The sequence below is a fragment of the Lipophrys pholis genome, assembly GCF_963383615.2.
Source record: "Lipophrys pholis genome assembly, chromosome: 1".
In the NCBI taxonomy this organism is placed as follows: Eukaryota; Metazoa; Chordata; class Actinopteri; order Blenniiformes; family Blenniidae; genus Lipophrys; species Lipophrys pholis.
The window spans coordinates 41,189,035-41,208,493 of NC_137635.1; the positions used below are offsets into that span (position 1 = coordinate 41,189,035).

Sequence of the window (19,459 nt, forward strand, 5' to 3'; positions counted from 1 at the left end):
CTATTACGTTACTCAAGTTGCCTCCTCCTCACAAGTAACAATAAGATGTAATCTCTGAAAATACTCAACACATCAGTTACTTTTAAGCTACATTTCGTGGTATTACCAGAAGCTGGTGATCAATTCAATTTTCCTGTGTACAAATTCCACATTTAAATTCCTCAAAACAAGAGATTCTCATATTCAAAGGAGTGATCCCTCCCCGATCATAGACGATCTCCCCCCCCCACTGTGCAGACAGCGGTGAGGTGACGGCGGCAGCCGCGACACTCAGCCTGTGTTTTCCAGCGGGGCTGCAGAGCGAACCGACGGCTGGAAGCGTCAGACCCAGGAGCCTCGGACCCGCAGAGATGTCCGCACCTGGCGGCTTGTAGCCGGCTCGCTGGAGCGCAGGAGGAGGACGAGAGGAGAACCAATAAAGACGGAAGTTCCCACCGGAACGCAAGGTGACGGGTAGGTGCACTCGGCTTCTAACAACCATCACGACTGGAGCAGAGCAACATGTCAGAGCTCCTCGCTGCAGGTGTTTCCTGTGGCAGCAGGAGATACACGCATGAAGAAAAGTAGAACGCAAAGTGTCCACAGAGCAGCTTGTATTGCCTCTGAAGCAGCACAGACGTGTGAAGCCAGATGGAAATGTTGAGATTGCATGTTCTCCCTCTGCACGCAGAGGTACCTCCCCCCCCCCCCCCCCCCCCTTCCAGGTACTGTAGTTTCATCTAAAGACATCTCCATTAACACTGGTTAGTCAAAGCTGAATTACCTCTCTATGTGCTCACAGTTTATGAGACACTTTAAAATTCACTCGGCATCACTTTCCTGTTCATCTTCTGTTTTCTCTGCTGTCAGGAGTGAACTGAGATTTGTAATGTTAGTGGTGCCAGCCTCATGGCTGCAGATTGATCTTCATCTTGAAGGTGCTGTCACTTTAAAACAGTTTCGATCAGAATCTCTGCACTCTCCAATTCTTGTTTTATTTAACAAAGTAAGCAATTAAGACCAAAATCTTAAGTAAGAGTCAAACCCATAGAGGGAGAGGGGAAGGGGCTGGACATGAATGCAAAGTTAAGATTATTATTAGGCGCGCCGGCTTAATATGATCATGCTTTCTGCCGGTTAGTTAGTTAATTTGTTATTTAGTTGTATCACCATTATGATGTGCTGTTGTTGCCGCTCTTGAAAAAGACACGTTTGTTCTTTAACAGGACCAATGTCATTTAATAACGCTGTGAATAAATCTGGCAATAAATGATGATTTGATACTGTCTCTTATGCTGGAGTTTCCTGCAAAAGTAGTTTCCCCCCCTCTACCAGTAAATATGAATGTAGATGAAAATATTATATTATATTATATTATATTATATTAAACATACACACACAATTACCAGCTTTTGCTTCTACATTTATTTGTGTCTGAATGTTTTCTTGGGAATTACAAATGTTATGCAAAGGTTATGACTGATTGCAAAAGGCAAGTTGAGTATTTCTGACGTGTCCAGGAATATTAATAATCTAAATGATCACAATATTGTGATGGACTGGTGACCTGTCCAAGATGTTTCCTGCCATCGCCCGTAGTTTGCTGGGATTGGTCCCTGCACCCTGCGACCCTGCATACGATAAAGAGGTATAGGAGGATGGATGGATCATGATAATAAATAAGCAAAAAAGGCTATTATATGTCCATTGGATGGGTCGCCACAGACCCAAATCACCGTCAAATCATATGATCTGCATGTTTGATTGTTACAACATTTCCATTAAATGACACAATATGCAATTAACAATCAGTTGTGGGATTCGTACCAGCAACCTATCCAGTTACAAGCTCAGCTCCTTACCTCCCCAGCCTGCCCCCCGCATAATGAAGCCGAAAGGGGAAATAGATATTAAATAGTCCAGAATGATCCTCATCACGAGGAGTCTTAATAGATCTAATTCATTAAATTAGATCAATGTAATAAGATCATCCTGCATCTTCTGTGAACCCCAGTCGAGCTGTGCCTTTGACATTCCCACAGTGTTGTGTATTATGTGAAAGTCCTCCTCCGAGCGCGATCCCTTAGGATGAGGAGTTTAACATCTGCGAGTAAAGAAAATATGTGTTGGACTTGACAAAAGACAAATTATGCAGCTGGGCTCCATAGGGGCTGTTCTTGTTTCCACTTGCAGTGTGTTATCTCCCTCTTGTCTTCCTCTTTTCTCGCTTCACACACCTGACACACTCTGGCTTCAGATAGGAGACCCGAGGGCAGCCCGGCAAAGCTTCTCTACCTGCTGCTGGCTGAATTCCCCCTCAGCTGGCTCTGCTTCTCCACCACTGACCACACACACACACACACACACACACACACACACACACACACACACACACACACACACACACACACACACACACACACACACACACACACACACACACACACACACACACAGACACACACACATCCTCAGTGGGGAGTTAAAGCCAGTGTGACAAACGTTGTATCAAACGTCGCTGTATCAAACTTTATCCTTCACTATCTCTGCTCCTCGCACACGCCTGTCACATTACACAGCAGATTGTGATTATAGCCATCGTCGTCTGCAGATATGTGAGTAAGCTTTATAGTTTTATGTCCAGCATTATATAAGTGACTTGGCCTTAACTGATTTCTTTTTTTTTTTTTTTTTAGTGTCAGAATTAATTTTAATAGTTTGACAGTGACGTCGGTTTGACCCACTCTCTTTGAAGCAAAGTCCACGTCAGCTTCAGAGCTGCAGGACACTGCTGGCGAATCGGAAAGTGTCAGTAAAAGAACACATGGTGGGCTTTATGGGGTTAATTTTGGTTCATTTTGATGTTCGGAGCCATCTAAAAATCATTACCTTCTCTGCCGTTTTTTTCAGAGTCAGCTTTGAAAAACCAGTCGATACATGGCTGACGGTTAGAACCCTCAATCAATATATACGTCACGGCAGTTAAGGCCAAAATAATGTCTTTTTTGGCTTTGTTATTTTGGACTAACTTTATGAAAAAAAAAAAAATCTGTATTTTAGTATCAGTATTTTCTCATAAAATGATGATTATCATAGCTGTAGTCACTATTATTGTGAAAAAGGTTGAATTGTTGCTATATTGAAGCTGGATGGATAATCTATCGAGCAGGTCGACACAGTTCTACTGTGCTGTCACCTCACAGCAAGAAGGTTCCTAGTTCAAACCTGCCCACTTTTTATTTCAAGACTTTTTTTTCAACATCTGACAGATCGGCAGCTGTCAAACACGACCGGAGTAACACGTCCAAACACAGAGGATTGACAGAGGTGCATGTGGCTTCACCTTTCTGCCCCAGTTGAGGTTGGGCCGAGTTGAAGAGTCGACATCTGTGTGATGTTGGTTGGATCGGAAAAATAAAGGACATGCACAATTCAAATTGAAAAGGCCTGCAGCATGACTTTAATTTGTAGTCACTGGGAAATGTAGGATTTTCAAAAATTTGTAAGTCAATGTTGCAATTGTAGCACAAACTAGTATTAAACAAATGGCTGCGTAAGCTCTGTGTTTGATGACAATGGATATTTACATTCACCTTAAGGTATACCGTCGACCGATACGTGCAAAAGCCATTTGTTCCCCTACAAATGTTATTTTCCTCAAATATTTTCGACGCTGGGCTAACATAGTGCATCCTTTGTGCTGAATCTGCCGGTAAGGCAGGTAAGGCAGCTGTAATGTCTTGTTATCCTTTGTAAAAAAGCTCTTATACCCTTCGACCCTGCACACTTGAATTTGGTCTCAGTTACTTCCGCCTTTCACGTGCGCCAGCTTGTGAAGTGTCCCGGCGGGACCGCGCTGTTTGACGTGGATTCGATCCAACATTGGATCCTGGGCTTCCGCTGTCGCACCTTGTTGGTCCGTGTCCATAGTAGAAGTGCTCATCATAAATATTGCAGTGACGGTGCCAGGCATGCGTGAGCCGTCCACAGAAACACAACATCCTTCCTGCGAGTTGATGATGTTTCCATGCCTTTTTTTGGTCGGAAAGTCTTTTGCTGCTGAAGCATCTTTGAAAACATAAAACGTTATTTGGTTTTAGTTTTATTGAAACATCTACTTACTGTCATCCCCTCCTTTTCAAGATTTAACGTTAAACAAAAATAAAGATCACCCTGTTATAGAAGCCTGTGGTTTTCCTTTGTATGCAAGCATTTTTATTTGGTATGAATATTCGTATATCTTCTGTGTACAAACATGGGGAAAAACAAAACAAGTAATTGAACATACGCTGTAGACACATTTAAGTGGAAAAAGCTGCATTTTCTACATGCACTCACACGGGATTCAGAGTAGTTCAAAATAGTTTCTTAATGTGTAATTCTTGACAATCTAATATCAAATTTCATTCTCCACAGAGGGTAAGAGTGAGAGGCAAGCAACTTCTTTTCAACTATACCCGATTTAAAAACTTAAACATCGGAAGAAAGGATGACTTTATTTCAAAAATGATGCATCTGCTAGAAAACTCTTCTTCACTTTATCATTGCATTCCGTTTTAAGCTTTTCTATTTCTATGACTTTTTCTGCAGAAGTCAAAGTCCAGCTTTAATCTCATTACTCACAGGAGGCTGCATTGATTAGTAAAGCGATAGGATGAGGCTGACAGTCATATGACATACGTATATGCAGCTAAGCACATTTGCAGAGACAAAGCCCCGCTCTTCTCACTTCGCGCTCGCTCTGCCACGGATAGGATGCAGCCGTACGCTGCTGCTTTCCAGACTATATAAATCACCAACTAGACAACATTTCATAATGAGAATATGTCGTTCAAGGGAAATTCTGGACAGAGTGAGACTCTTACGTTCCTATAATGTGATATTTTCATTGACTCTTTTTGACCTTTTAGGCTTTTTAACTGTGAATATTTTTTTTTTTTATAGCATGACATATACCATGTGCCCATCACATTCACCCGTCCACTCAAATTCATACGTGTTCTCACACACCAATAGATGTGGCTGCCATGCGAGGCGCTCAATCCACCCACTGCGAGCAGTTTGGGGTTTGCCTCAGCCGCCCCAATACGGGCGTATTCGGTTTATATTGAGGGACATGTCTAATTGTAAGCCGTAAAATGATTATTGTGTCATTATTGCTCTCCGACTGCGTGATTACAGGTGGTTGGACATGTGAGATGGAGAAAAAAAAAAAAAGAGCTGTAAACGGCAGATAGCAGTATGGGAACTTTGCCAAATTGCTTCATCGCCAGCTCCTCAAACAGGACGTGTCAGACTACTGAAGTGTTGTGCCATCTTCCTGCATGAGTTCGAAACTCTCTTGAAAGTCCTTGTGAGTCAGACAGTCACAACACTTTATACCGGGAGTCCCAGGGCTCTCGTGATGTCTGACGGATTAAAGTTTCTTGCAAGACGGTGGTTGGTAATCGAGTAAAAATATGTGCTTTCTGATAATAGTGGGATTTTTATTTTCAGAGAGAAATCTGCTTATCAAGACCTACTTTGATTGTATATCACTTTTCTGAAAGAAATCTCTCACAAGGAGAAATATCATGACTGGTTCAAGCGCTGGAACAGAAACATTGCAAACTGGATGCTTTTTTAATATGGACTTGTTACATGAATTATTTACCTCCACTATCTTTAAAACACTCACCAGAGATACTGTATTATTGTATGTGCATGACTGTGACATAGTGCTAGATAATCCTTGATTTCCTCTTCCCTCTCTGGCCAAGTGGAGGACAGTCTTCCTCCTCTCAACTCTTCATTGGTGTCTCCTGCGTTGTATCACGTCACCTCCCCTGTTGCAAGCTTTGCTTTTGGCCAGTGGCGAGTTTACCTCTCTCCACTCCCCTCTCACCATTTCAGTCAATTTGAGTGCAGGATTATTAGAACTAGATGAGTTCTGTTTTTTAGGACTGGATGCAAAATCTTCTGCAAATATCAATTGGATTCATTCGCTACGGCATGGTAACCTCGCATGTTGCAACAGTTTGAGATTGAGACCATTGTCATTGTTCAAGAGGTCCCGGTGAACCGACGATGACGCAACTCAGAAACAGGTTTTTTGGTGGGCTGTGCCGCCGTGTTGACTTCGTCGGTGTGTGGAGGGAGAGTGAAAGAAAAGGCTTGCTGTTGACAGTGCGGCGCATGAATCAGCAATGAGTGTGCCGCAGAAAAGACAGGAGAGGCAGCCTCTCTATTCAGCTTGATTGTGTACTTGCTATGAGCTCATAAGAGCGGAGCTGCGATCCGTGGTGCTTCGAGTAAGACCACAAAGTCCATCTCAGACAGTATTTAGCCATATTTGTGTCTGATTATATAATCCTATTTACTACTCATGGGCCCCTCAGAAGAAGGTTTGATGGTTTAAACTCAAGAAGATGAGCTCAGGAAGATATAATATTGAATATAATTGTTTATCTTTTGACTTAAACACACTTAAGTGGTATTGTGTATACGTTTTCAACTGTCAGCACGTGTTGCAAAAAGTTTGTGTGGCATGAAAAAAACCTCTTTTTCTTTAAGAATCCCACATTCAGCCACGCTATCGCGTTTCGTTAGGACATTGACATGTTATGAAACCCAATTTCTTCATTATTTCGTGCCTAATCCAGGATGGAGACGCATTGAGACATTATATGATGATGCAAAAGTGTTACGCGATACATACCTTTTTTTTTTTTTTTCTACTGAGGGCCAGGGAATTTCTAAGAAGGGCTCGCCCACTCCCGACAGTCGATCTATGTTGTTTCACCTCAAATGCTTCTTGAGTTATGATGAATAATTTCAGGGTGCTTATTGAAGTATATCATTTGTTGCTATCGTTTAGACAAGGGCGTATTCTAGCTTTCAGTTTTTGAAGATTTCTTTTTGCGTTGCGTTAAAATGCTCGACCGATACAGCGACTGTGATAAACAAAAGACGACTCCTTCGGGTTGTGGTGTTAAATTCATGATACATACACGACCTCCCGGGGGAGGAGGGAACACCCCTGCAAAGCTTCACGCGTCAGTAATAGTTAAAACATTTGACTTCAAACTGCAAATGGGACCTTCGGGTAGGAAAAGTCCGAGGATGGCCAGAGTCACGAGATTTTAAACTCTGCCAATAAATCTTCAACAGATGTTCCCTTAGTTTGTTCAAGTAGTACTTTATGGTCTGACAAAAAAAGACGTTGCGAAAGAAAATCTGAGGACAAAAGTCTCACTTCTCTTCTATCTTATGTAAGTCCGGAGCGATGCATCTGAAGACTGAGGTCAGATTAAATTGTCTTTCGTTAGCAAACAGGAGGCGTCGCTCATTTGTTGATAGTCCCTTGTGTATGTCTCCATGCGTCTGTGTGCAGTAGTTTATTTTTGGCCTTTCTCACACTGTCCAGGGACGGCCCTGTGTTCGTGTGTCTTTATGTGCCAGTGCTGAGGGCCGCGGCTACAAACCGCTCTCTCCCGTTGCGTAATGAAAATGTAAAAAAAAAAAAAATCCACTGGGCTCATGTGATGTCACCCTGTGGCATGTTTTTTTTTTTTTTTTTTGGTCAATATACAAAGACGACTGTTTTAACCTCCGCCTCTAATGTGTGAATCGAACATGTCAATAAATGATTGACCTCTCGCTGGTTGTTTGTCGCCTAAAAGCTTCCAGACAGTCGAGAGTGTGTATTTGTTTACAGCTGACGCCCGAGAGTGTGACTCGTGTGCGTTACAGCCCTTCCAGTTACATATGTACTCTGTTTTGTCTCGGACAAAGAACTCCTTTTGTCGACCGTGTTCCGGGGGAAAGAGAATAGCTTGGTGTTTCTCCTTGTTGTGGGCTTCTCCTCTGACACTGAAGGCTCCAGTCAGCGACTTTACTAGGTGGTGGGTGGACTGTGTCCTCGTGTATTCGTGTGAATCACATTTTATTCATTCATGCTGCCCTCTCCTGCCAAGGGCCCCTCAGGCATTCCTGCCCCAGCCCCCAGACCTGGCTTGGAATATTGTCCAGTCAATTCACTTCCAGTATTGGAAGTTGCTTCCGGTCGAGCCGACGGAAGGACACTGGATCAGCAGGGCACAACGTTATATGCTTTTTAATTTAGTTTTTTTTCTTTCCAGGATTTGTATAAAATCTTCTCGATTGTACTCTGAGATGGTTTCATCCTCGTTTAAATAAAATAAAATAATATATATATATATATATATATATATATATATATATATATATATATATATATATATATATATATATATATATATATATATAAAAAAAAGAAAATCATTTATTTGACATCAATGTCTCAGTCAGCTGACTATGGGGTTAAGGAAACTCAGGCGTTGCCAGCGCTCTGTTCTGCCATGTGCAAGTGGGTGGATGGTTACTCAGAGCTTGTCTTCAACAGATGTGAAGTTTCGTTTTCTGTGAAACAAGGAAACACGATGAACAACGGCACAACGTAAACTCTCTTTGACACATTTGATTATTTGCAGGGGGGTTTGATTCACACACAGCATGTTAAACGACCGTGATGAAGTTTACAGAAAACATGCACCGGGTGTCTTAAAATCTCCAGGTGTTTATACAATCTTTCATTTCCTCAATGAGTAAGTGTGCCTCTAATAGTCTGAGCAAAAATATTTACCTACTTTAAAAACCTGATTCTTGCTTCAGACTCGTTTGTGAAGAACATTTAATTTATTTATTTTTTTTTTTAAAAAACCTCTAACAGTCCAAAAAGGTGATGAAGCCCCTTGGTTTAGCGGCAAAACTTGACCACATCCGGGTGACCTGATTCAAACACTTTGAGATGCCGTTCACCTGGACGAATGAGAATGCTGCACCTTTTTGATTGGCTTTGGAGGATCGAGCTTAAAAATGTGTTCATTTCTGTGTATGTTCATTTCGTTTCAGACATTTACCATAGCCAACACTGTCAATGGATGGCGATGAACTCATGTGAGCGCACGCTAACCTCGCGGTGCAATGGACTTGTAGCTCACCAACACGTCACCTCAATGGAGTGGGGCCCTCGTCTGCATGTGGTCGACCTCCTGTCATCAACCTGAGCGGCGCTCCTACGACATCCTGGGCCCACGGACAAGACGGACCGCCGGGCTTCTCTGGCTCAAATATTGCAGGTAAGAAGTTTTGCACTCCAGTGGAGTTCAGTGCAGCTGGGTGTGACGTGAACCGCCCACCACTTTTCTTTTTTTGAACAGGCACGAAGTTGAGTAGCTCCGTGTTTATTTGTCTCACTTTCTGTTTGAATGTGTGTGTGTGTGTGTGAGCGGTGCAGACATGAGGTCACAGCAAACACTCACTAGGTTTTGGTCCACGGTTTACCTCATGTAAGTTTCAAAGAGACCTATTTATTTACAAAATGCAAGAATGATGTCATCTCGGGGGTCACGCTGTTGGTTTTTCCTGTGTGTGTGTGTGTGTGTGTGTGTGTGTGTGTGTGTGTGTGTGTGTGTGTGTGTGTGTGTGTGTGTGTGTGTGTGTGTGTGTGTGTGTGTGTGTGTGTGTGTGTGTGTGTGTGTGTGTGTGTTGGATTTACAAATGCGTGGCTCTCAACGAGATGGATGTAGTCGACTATTTCCTGTTTCAATAGGCTCATGATTGTGCATGAATGGGAATCTGTCAGGTCTCAGATTTGTTTATTTTCTCTTTTTGGGTCACAGAGTCGGAATAATAATTCCTCACTGATGAGGCAGAGTAGGAGGAAGTGAGAGTCGCGCCAGAGGCTTTAATACGAACTTCTCTGTTCCTCGGGCACAAACAGGCCCACGCACAGGATGTCAGCCAGTCAGATGCTATCAAACAGGTGTTTGCGGGCCGCAAAGAGAGAGAGCGAAAAAAAAAAGAAGAAAAGAAAAGAAACTGAATGTGTTTGGGAGCTAACATAGGGCGGAGGGACAGTGACAGGAGCAGATTGCACTTCCAGTATTTGTTGTACACCAATGTGGGAATAGTGCCAACATGCCTTTGTGTGAATGAGTGCACCCGCCGACACTTTAGGTTGCTCTTTTGTTTGGTGAAAACAGCGTGAAAGGCCGAACGTCGGCCACCAGGCTGCTTGTTTACTTATGAGCGTTTTTAGTCCGTTAATGGCTTTATATTTGGAGCAGTGTTGACAGGCAGGAGGCCTGGTTAAAGATGCTTATCTCAGGGAACTGTCCTTCTTCAGCAGGGCGACACTTAACTTTCTCTAAAGGTCCGATAATGAAAAATTGACATTCCACGGCATACATAAGATGCGTAACAAGTATGTTCCTTAAAAACTACAAATTTATAACAAAATCCCTGTGAGTGAAATTATATTTTCAAAAACCTTGTAGAATGCAATGTAAAAACCGCTTTTTGAAGCTTTTACTGTCTTATTTACTCTTTAGATTGAGGAAATGTCCTCAGGGAGAAATAAGATGAGAGGATAAGATGACTTTTCCTTCACTTTTTAAAAAAAAAGAACTACAAAAATCAGTGCACAACAATGATAAATTAGTCATACATTTCGATGTGTTTCGACCCTGGGTTTTGTTCAGTTGCAGTCGCGTGCGAGCGTATCCACAGAAACGAGCAGTGTGCCTTCACATTGTCACACTAAGTGAAAACGACTTGCAGACGGTAGGTGGACAGACACAGGGTAGGTGTGAGGATGTACAGAACGAGACTAAAGCGGAGCTGGGAGGCAAAAAGGAAGCTCCCAGAATAGCCGCGGTGATCGGGGAGCTTTTTGTGGAGAGTGTCTCTGAATGCTTGGAGGGCCTCGGGGGCCCAGACTGACAGAAGAGAACTTGGAGGAAAGGGAACCTCTGGGAGTCGCAGTGCATGTGTGTGTGTGTGTGGGCGTGTGGGAGAGAGAGTGTAGTGTTATTTCAACCATGAACTTGCATCCGGCTGTCACACCATACCCCCTCTCACCAGCCTCGCACCCCCCCACCCCCCCACCCGTTTGCAGTTGACCTACCTGCAGGCTTCACTGTCCCTTTCAGCTCTTCCTGCAGCTTTCCTCCACTTACTTTTCTCTTCATAATCCCTTCTCATTCTCTCATTCTCCCAACTCATACAGGTATTGCATTACCCTCTCCCCCCCAGAGGATGGCCACGCTGTCTCTTGCTTCCAGGTGTATTGTATACCAGCCTTGTTGTTAATGCATCAGGTTTCCTGATTAGGGACAATGTAATAGATCACCTTGTGACACTGGCAACTCACAGCCTCTAAAGAGGATAGTTGAAGAAAAAAAATACATGATTTATACTGACAGTACCACCCTTTGTGAGAAGAATCTGAAGTACAGTATGACTACAAGTATGTTGGGTGTATCTGAGCTAAACGTCTATACTTAGTTAATAATTCTATAACTCACTGGCTTGAAATGGGAGACACCCTATATCTTCAAGTCCTGCTCAACCATAAAAAGGAATATGTTCTCTACTATTTATAACAACGAAAAATATCCCCCCCCCAAAAAAATATTAAAGCAATAATACCAATAATTGTGATCAGTTTCACTGGGATTATCGTGAAGTCTTTTAAAAAAAAAAGGTGAATTGTAACATTTCTTTGTCTTGGTGTTGGTCTCTTAACTTTTTTAAGATCATATCAAACACAATGTCCAGCTGGAAGGAAGGAAAGGAGATACTGCTGATTGGAGATCCTACCTGAAAGAGAGATCACAAACACAGTCAGGGCCACCGGGTGTCGTGTCTGTTGTTGTCTCCGTCTGTCTTATCTGCTACACACTCCTGAGCAGAGGGGACCGGAAGAGCAGCTTACACATTGACCTGACACACACACACACACACACACACACACACACACACACACACACACACACACACACACACACACACACACACACACACACACACACACACACACACACACACACACACACACACACACACACACACACACACACATACCTGCACAAGACTGTCGAAAGTTATGATGCAAGTCTTCTGTCACAGGCTCTTGACAGAGCTCACATCACCGCCCACACGGACGCACTCACGCACGCACGCACGCTCTTACACACCCACACATCCTTGCACATGCCCTTACTTTGCAAACAATATGAAAGAAAGTCACATTCAGCCGTTCTTCACCCCGGTACCATCTGTGAGCTTAAAAGCTGATTTGAAACCTGAACCTCCCAAAAAGTGAGAATATATATATATATTAGAATGTTGAGAGTTTGAAGATTGTGAGTTTTATTATATGTAGGATTGAAGTGAAGTTAAGAAAACAAAAGTAGAGTTAAAATGCTGCGTCTTCTTAAAATCCCACGCGTCACTCTGTTTAAGACGTCAAAGCCGGTTTGTCCATTGAAATCATTAAACTGGCATTTTATATTTTCCTCATGGTTCAGTTAAAGGCTAAGCGGCACACTTCTGCATGTCATTATCAGTCCAGGGGAGGGATGTGTGTGTGTGTGGGTTTGCTAAAAATAGAGGCGATTACATCCCTGGAATCTGCAGACAGATGTTACAGAGAATTATTAACATTTAAACTGACATCACTTTCAGCAGCTTGGTCCATCTCAGTGGTTGTATCAACTCTGTTGGCTTACAGAATCAATTGATGTTTAATAAGCTCACAATATTGGAAATGATAAAGGAAATGCTCATAGTATTAATGAAATTTCAGACATATTGTGTTAAATCAACTAAGATATGTTCCTGCTGAAGCGATGATTTGAATTCTCAGTTGAACAGACACATTTTTATCACACCAAATGTCAATTAAAAAATCTTTCAGACAACTAGGAAATCACATCAAGTACATATTGGTGTGAAATCAGGTTCATCTTCCTTAAAAAAACGTGTTTTAAGAATGCAATAAATGTTTCTTTTCCTTTCTGTCTGCCTCACACTGCCCCCTTGTGGCTAGATCAGGTAATGACTGGCAAATTGAAGCGGTAAAAATACATTAAAAGTGAACCTGATTTACAGAGTGAATTAAACTTCTTTCCTCCACTATGTGTTCGTGTGAAGTGAGCTTATAAATCATTGTCTTCCTCCTTAAATGTTCCACCCTCTGGAAACTTTTGTGGCAAGGATGTACTTACAATAGAAAATACTTCTATTTCTTATTCTTCAAAAGAGCTGACATTAGACAATAAAAAATGAGAAGGCATAGTGGAGTGACTACAGAGGGAGTATCTGGCGCCACTTCAAATAATACTGATGCAATCAACTCAATTCTGTTGCTAATCTTTCACATATCCAACACTGTAATGACAACTCACCTCCTCACTATTTGTATCTGGGAAACATATTTTTTTTGTTAATGACCAATATTTAAAATAATTAAACTGGAATTTCAATGGTTAAAAATGTCCCCTTAAATATTAAAAGTTTGCTGATTTTGTTCAAGTTCTTTAAGTCATTTATAAAACAAAGAAACAAAAACCTAAAAAAATCTTGTTTAAGGAGTTCTTAGTATTATACATTTTTACAGATTGAGGGTGCAAAATCTATAGATTAAACAGTAGATTATACATGATATATAGGATTCAAGAGATTGCTCTTCAAAAAAAAGAAAAAAAGAATAGTTCTTGCAATAATGAAATCCACCAAATCAATAGAATCGAAAAAAAAAAAAAAGCAAGAAAATGCCGGAGGGGAGCTTAAAGGTTGAAATTACATTTCTGCTCATGATCATGGTATGCGTCTCTCAACCTGAGAAACTTGCCGGGACAATGATCTGCTGGGACTCCTCTGCTGCAGGCTTGTCATGTGAGCGGAGGGTGTGAAGGAGTTAGTATGTTTGGTGTCACTTCAATGTCACTAAAGCTCACGCACACATATATGCACACACACACGCACATATCAAAGCACACAAAGCCCCCCCTGGCATGATGCACTGTATGGCCAGGCATCCAGATGGGAGAGACACACTGAGAGCTTTAGCTGCTGATGATTTGCATACCTCATCACCTGCGACCTTGGCACAAAGGCACACACAGATTAAGTGAGACACGAGGACCCCCACATCCCACTCTCTTCCACACCCCGCACGGCCCGGTGTTGCTCCGCAGGCATTAGCTCGCCCCTCTTAAATCCCACCTGTTTGGCCTGCAGGCACGAGAGAAAGCCAACACCATCCACCCTCACGTGCCCCTTCAACACTTCCTAGAAAGACAACATGAGAGGGGTGGATTATGTGGCGCAGGGATCTGTCTCTCTGTCAGCCTCGCGCAAACACACTCGCACTCGGGCATATTCTGTCTTTGTCTCCTCATCGCTCTCTGCCCACAGTGGATTTGTGGAACGTGCCTCTTCCCCTCCGATTCGGCTGAAGTGGAAAGCTTTCTACGAATGAGGTGATGAGAGAGGATTTGTAGAGGATAATAAAAAAAGTAAATGGAAGTCATCAGGAGATTTGATACTCTGACCAGCATTGATTGATTGCTCTCGTGTTAACGGGTTTTAAGACAGGGGGGCGGGCTTTCTTTCAAGGAGCGTTTGAGACTTTATGTTTTAAAGCAGCACAAGAGCTTTTTAAGTCTCTCAAGCTTTGTGAGAATTTGTATCAGTGCTCATCATCCCAATAAAGCAGAATCTCAACTCATTAATCAATCTGGGGTTTCCCATCAGGGATTTGCAAGGATATGTTGGGGTGGACCCGTCCAAGACCCTTCAGGTGTGTCGAAGCTCATTCAGCCCAATTTATAATGTGTAAACAACCAAAGTTTAGAATGCTTTCATTTTGTTTTAGTGCAAAAAAGATCACCTGAAAATGTAATTCATGTCTTTAAAAAGTTTTCATTTAATCGTGTCGCAACTAAACATGCAACTTATTTCTTTACTTTTTCTTCTGCAGAAATATATCTGAACTCCTCAGTGCAAGGCAGTGTGTGCTGAAACTGGAGTTCCAGTTCACGTCAACATAATAACAAACAGTGTCATGATAATATTAAACTTCCCCCCGAGGAGGGCCTTAAGTGTGGTGTTCCTAGAAAATAGCCTTGGAGCCCATAAACCCTGAGCAGACGCCCGGCCTGATAAGGTCCAGTGTGTGGCAGTGTGTGGCAGTGTGGAGTGGCCAGTGTAAGGTCCTGCATTGGAAAGAGCATTTCACGTTTGTTTTTTTATTTTAAGTCAACCAATGTATTTTGTCTTTACTTTTCTTCTTACTTGAAAAAAAAAAAGACAAATATTAGAATATTGACTTTAATGTGAATCCAATTTCTCCTTTGTTGTCTTCTAATAAACATAGTGTTCCCTAAATTTACCACAACCCAAGATCACATGTTCAATTTTTCTTTTTCTTTACGTAGGATGTCTTTATAAACTGAACAATTGTTTCGACCTTATTATTTTAACCTAACTCTGTGAGAACTTTCATCATCATGGACGATTGAAAAACACTTTTGCTTCCCTTTTATTCATCAAACACAGTGTTTTCTGCAGCCATTTTCCAGCAGCATCACTGTGGCAGGTGAAAATCTAATGAGGATTTTCTCCTGCTGCGTTTGAGCGATTTAGGGAGAGGAAAGATTTTTAGTCGAGGCTGATGCACGTGGATCAGCTGGCAGCTTCTTGCCCGTAAGTGTTGCGTTGTGTTGACTGGGAAGGTAAATATATAAGCAAGAGGAGAGAAACGCTGAAGGAGCTGCTTTAACATATCCACTCAGTCCACACCCAGACCTCTGCTCCATGATGGTATTTTGACTGTGTCAACATTTTCCTAGCAGCGCTGACCTCAGCGCAGCAGCAGCAGCGGCAGAGCCGTCGGCCAATCTCTAACATTTTCTTTGTATTGTGGAGTCGTGAGTCACACGAGCTGCATGTCTGGTTTTCACTCATGAAGTCATCGCCTAAGTCAACAAGACTGGATCTCTGACCAGAAGCTGTGGGTGGATGCTGCTACTGTGACCTATAAGATGAAATATTCCTTCTTACACGGGTGTTCATGTATTGGTTTTACGATGAATTCAAAGGGAGTCTGGGAAGTGACTGGTCTCTTTAGACGTTTCAGCTGGATAGAGGTGTGGTTGTGATGTAATGGCTGAGCATTTGTGCCACAGACAAACCATCGGAATATAAACTCAGATGACCTAAGATACTGTGAATTTAATGACAAACGCCACTCGTTTTTGACATTTGAATGTCCTTAGATAAACGCAGACCGTTCTGGGATCTTCATCAGACGTGTGGCATAGTGAAATAATCCCTGTACGAGTTTGAGTGTGGCGTTTGAACGCTCTCTCTTTGGGTTTGTGGATTACGTCGCAAGATAAGACGGATGTGATGCATTTTATTGCTACCTCATGGACATTTGTGTTGGGACAATGATGTTGTCGCGCGTGGCTGCTTCACAAGAGATACATAAAACCATCAGTGCAGTGAGGATTAATAACGCCGTAGCATAATCCTCGTGGCCTTGTGGACATTCAGGCTTCTGATGAAGAGGAAGCAGTCCAGCTTTGTCCCCATAGCGTCTAACGTGGTGATTGCCTGAGCACATCTGCCATCGAAAAGCAAGCGGAGGACATTGTGTTTGGTAATTGATGAGCGTTAGTCAAACTATTCAGACTTGTTAATACCTGGTTAATCTATTAACTCTATTCTAGATTGAGTCATGATGATGTAAGTTATTCCAACTTTGCCAAATCCTCTTTATCTCATCAAAATCTTTCATCTTCAGCTGGTAAAATGAATGGGGTGGTAATGGAGACGGTAACGTTCCAAAGAAAATGTTTTTTTTTCTATTTTTTTCACAGACACACAGACACTTTGATTCAGTACTCTATAGCCAGCGGTGCAATACTGTCCGTTTACTACCCTGATTATCTTTCCACTCTACGAGCCCCACATCAGTAGTAGACATCAGGGATTTCATCCAGCTTCTGTAGAATAGCTTACGGCAGCCCCCAGAGTCTGCGCTCCACTCGCCAGCAGTCGTAAAGAGATAGCAGAACCCCAGGAGTCACGGTCCTTTCTGTCTTTCAGGGCTTTAAAACGGTCTCCTAAAGGCGAGTTTTAAATGGCCTCTGATGTTTGGACTGGGAACACTTTATCATCACACCCACCGCCTGTCTGCAGGGCTTCGCGCTGCTCTGCATCACGGGGACAAAGAAGGCGTTTACATGCTTTAGCAGGCTCCGCTTTAACTTCCTCCTGACACGGGATGGCTAACAAATGACACTTCAAGGGTCAAAGGTTAAAACCCCACTATTGGCATTTTTAAAGGGTTTTTCCAGGTTTCTAGAGGAGAGCTTGGGAAATATGGTTGACAGTGGAAAGAAGGCGCTCCTAGATTTCATCGAGGTGATCCAGACTGTCACTGCCTTTCGGTCAGCTTTTTAAAAGTCACATTACATTAGGAAACATATATATACTTTCATGGTGCTCAGCCTTACTTCTTATCAAGCTGGAATGGAGTGTGCTAACCTCATCAGCGGGAGTGGGCAGCAGTGAACTCACGTAACACCACTTCTCAGCCACGCTTCATTTATCATGGCCTCAGTCGACCAGCAAGTCCAGTCTGTAATCCTGTTTCTCCCCCGCTGCTCATTTTCTCCACTATCTTACCCTCTCCCACTTTGAGATGTTCTCTCATGCGGCGTATTTTATCCATTGGTTTTGGTGGTTTTAGTTTGGTTTGAACTATGGTTTAAAATATAGTTATCCATTTTTTTATTCATTCATTCATATTGAATCCAACTAATAATACTCTTAAGATTTAACTACATTTTTTCATCATAGACAGTCTAACCAAGTGGCGGAGGAATACAATCTCAATAATTAAAAAAAAAAAAAAGGAGAAGCTGACTCACAGTATCTGTTTGGACGCTGCGTCCCTTCTAAATGCAGCACATGCTTTGCTAAGTGACTCTACTACTATCACTTCAGATTTTGACATAACCACAGAAATTAAGTTTGATCAACCAATCACAAGTTCCTCTTTTCTGCAGTATAAAAGCTTTTATGGAGCATTTCCATTGGAAGAGTTTACATTACAATATTGTGTGATATAAAAAAAGGATATTATCATATAACAGGTTTAAAAGAAAGAGGAGAATAATAATAAAGCAGCACACCCCAGAGACCAGAAAACAAAGCCCTGTCCATAAAAAGAAAGACACAAAAGGAGGGACCAGCTAGTAAAAATTCTCCGCTCTATGCCAGTCTTGTTTATGACCGTGGGATATTGACTGAGGTTGTTGACAGTACCTATGCAATCTGGGGAAGAAATAGGACTTGTGTGGGCGCACAATTGTTTGTTTATAGTTGTGCGCATGCACGTTTTCATTTTTTTGGGGAGTGCAACAGTGCATGTCCTCAACAGTTGTGACAGTTGCCGCTGTGGGGCCAGATAAAGTGACAGAGGAGGGGAGAGGTGGAGAAATAAGAGCGAAAAAAGAGAAAAAGAAAAAGCCTAGTGTTGTTGAGTGGGCTGCGAATAACCGGCCTGAGGACATCAACGGGACGGGGATGGTCTCAGATGGAGAAGAGAGAGGCGGGAGGCAGGGATGGGTGAGCGAAGGAAAACAAAGGAATGGTCATAAAGAGAGCTGGGAAAAGATGAAGTCTGAAGATATGTGCCATGCGAGCAGTGGTGGACGACCACGTCGCTGTACAGACCATGAGACCAGTAGACGGTGTGAGGCACACACACACACACACACACACACACACACACACACACACACACACACACACACACACACACACACACACACACACACACACACACACACACACACACACACACACACACACACACACACACACACACACACACATATTGTTCTTTTAGTCTATTTTTCTCCTCCATCCAGATGTCCTCTCAGCAAGCATCCAGATGGCCTGGTTACCCTCCCTGTACTGGAGAGGTGCTTTTGACACACATACACACACACAAAGCAGCATGGCCATGTTTTTCTCTCTCAGAGGGAAGATTAACTCTCCTCATTAGGGTTACCCCCGCCTCTCGTGCTCATCTCTCCCCTCCTTCCCTCTCCTGCCGGCCTCCCTCACTGCCATTGGCTGCCTCCATCAGGATCACTGCTGAGTGGATCGCTGTGTCTGCAGGACACGGGAGCGGGGAGGAGGCGGGATGGGTTGATGTTGCCACGGCAATAGAGGAGGCGACCACTCACCACATCATCGAGCTGGGACTGAAATGAGAGCGAGGGGAAAAAAAACAGGTGGAGGGGTGCAGAAAGCGGGTTAACTGGTGAGGAGAGGAGGAGTGGTGGTGGTGGGGGGGCAATAACAATAACAGCAAGGGATTAGGCATCGGCCGAGCAATCGGGAAGTCCATTTAGGACAAAGCAGTGTAAAATACCCTTCCAGATTCCAGCCGCCTTCACCAGAGCTGAGCTGCGAGTCCGATTGGACAGCTGCTTGAGACATGGGGAACATTATTGGATCACACAACAGAGGACTGAAATAAAAAGGGTAAAAAAAAAAAAAAGAAGACGATTAACAGCTCATAGAAGATGGCTCTTCATGGTTATGATGC

General features: G+C 42.9%; 1 protein-coding gene across 1 annotated transcript in view; it reads left to right on the forward strand.

The window, feature by feature from the left end:
- Positions 1-233: 233 nt before the first annotated feature.
- LOC308120206 (activated CDC42 kinase 1-like) overlaps positions 234-19,459 on the forward strand; it is a 51,835-nt gene continuing 32,609 nt past the window's right edge. The window contains exons 1-2 of the mRNA XM_080480669.1: positions 234-453; positions 8,893-9,119. The gene's annotated coding sequence lies outside the window, so the exon portion shown is untranslated. The remainder of the gene's footprint in view (positions 454-8,892; positions 9,120-19,459) is intronic.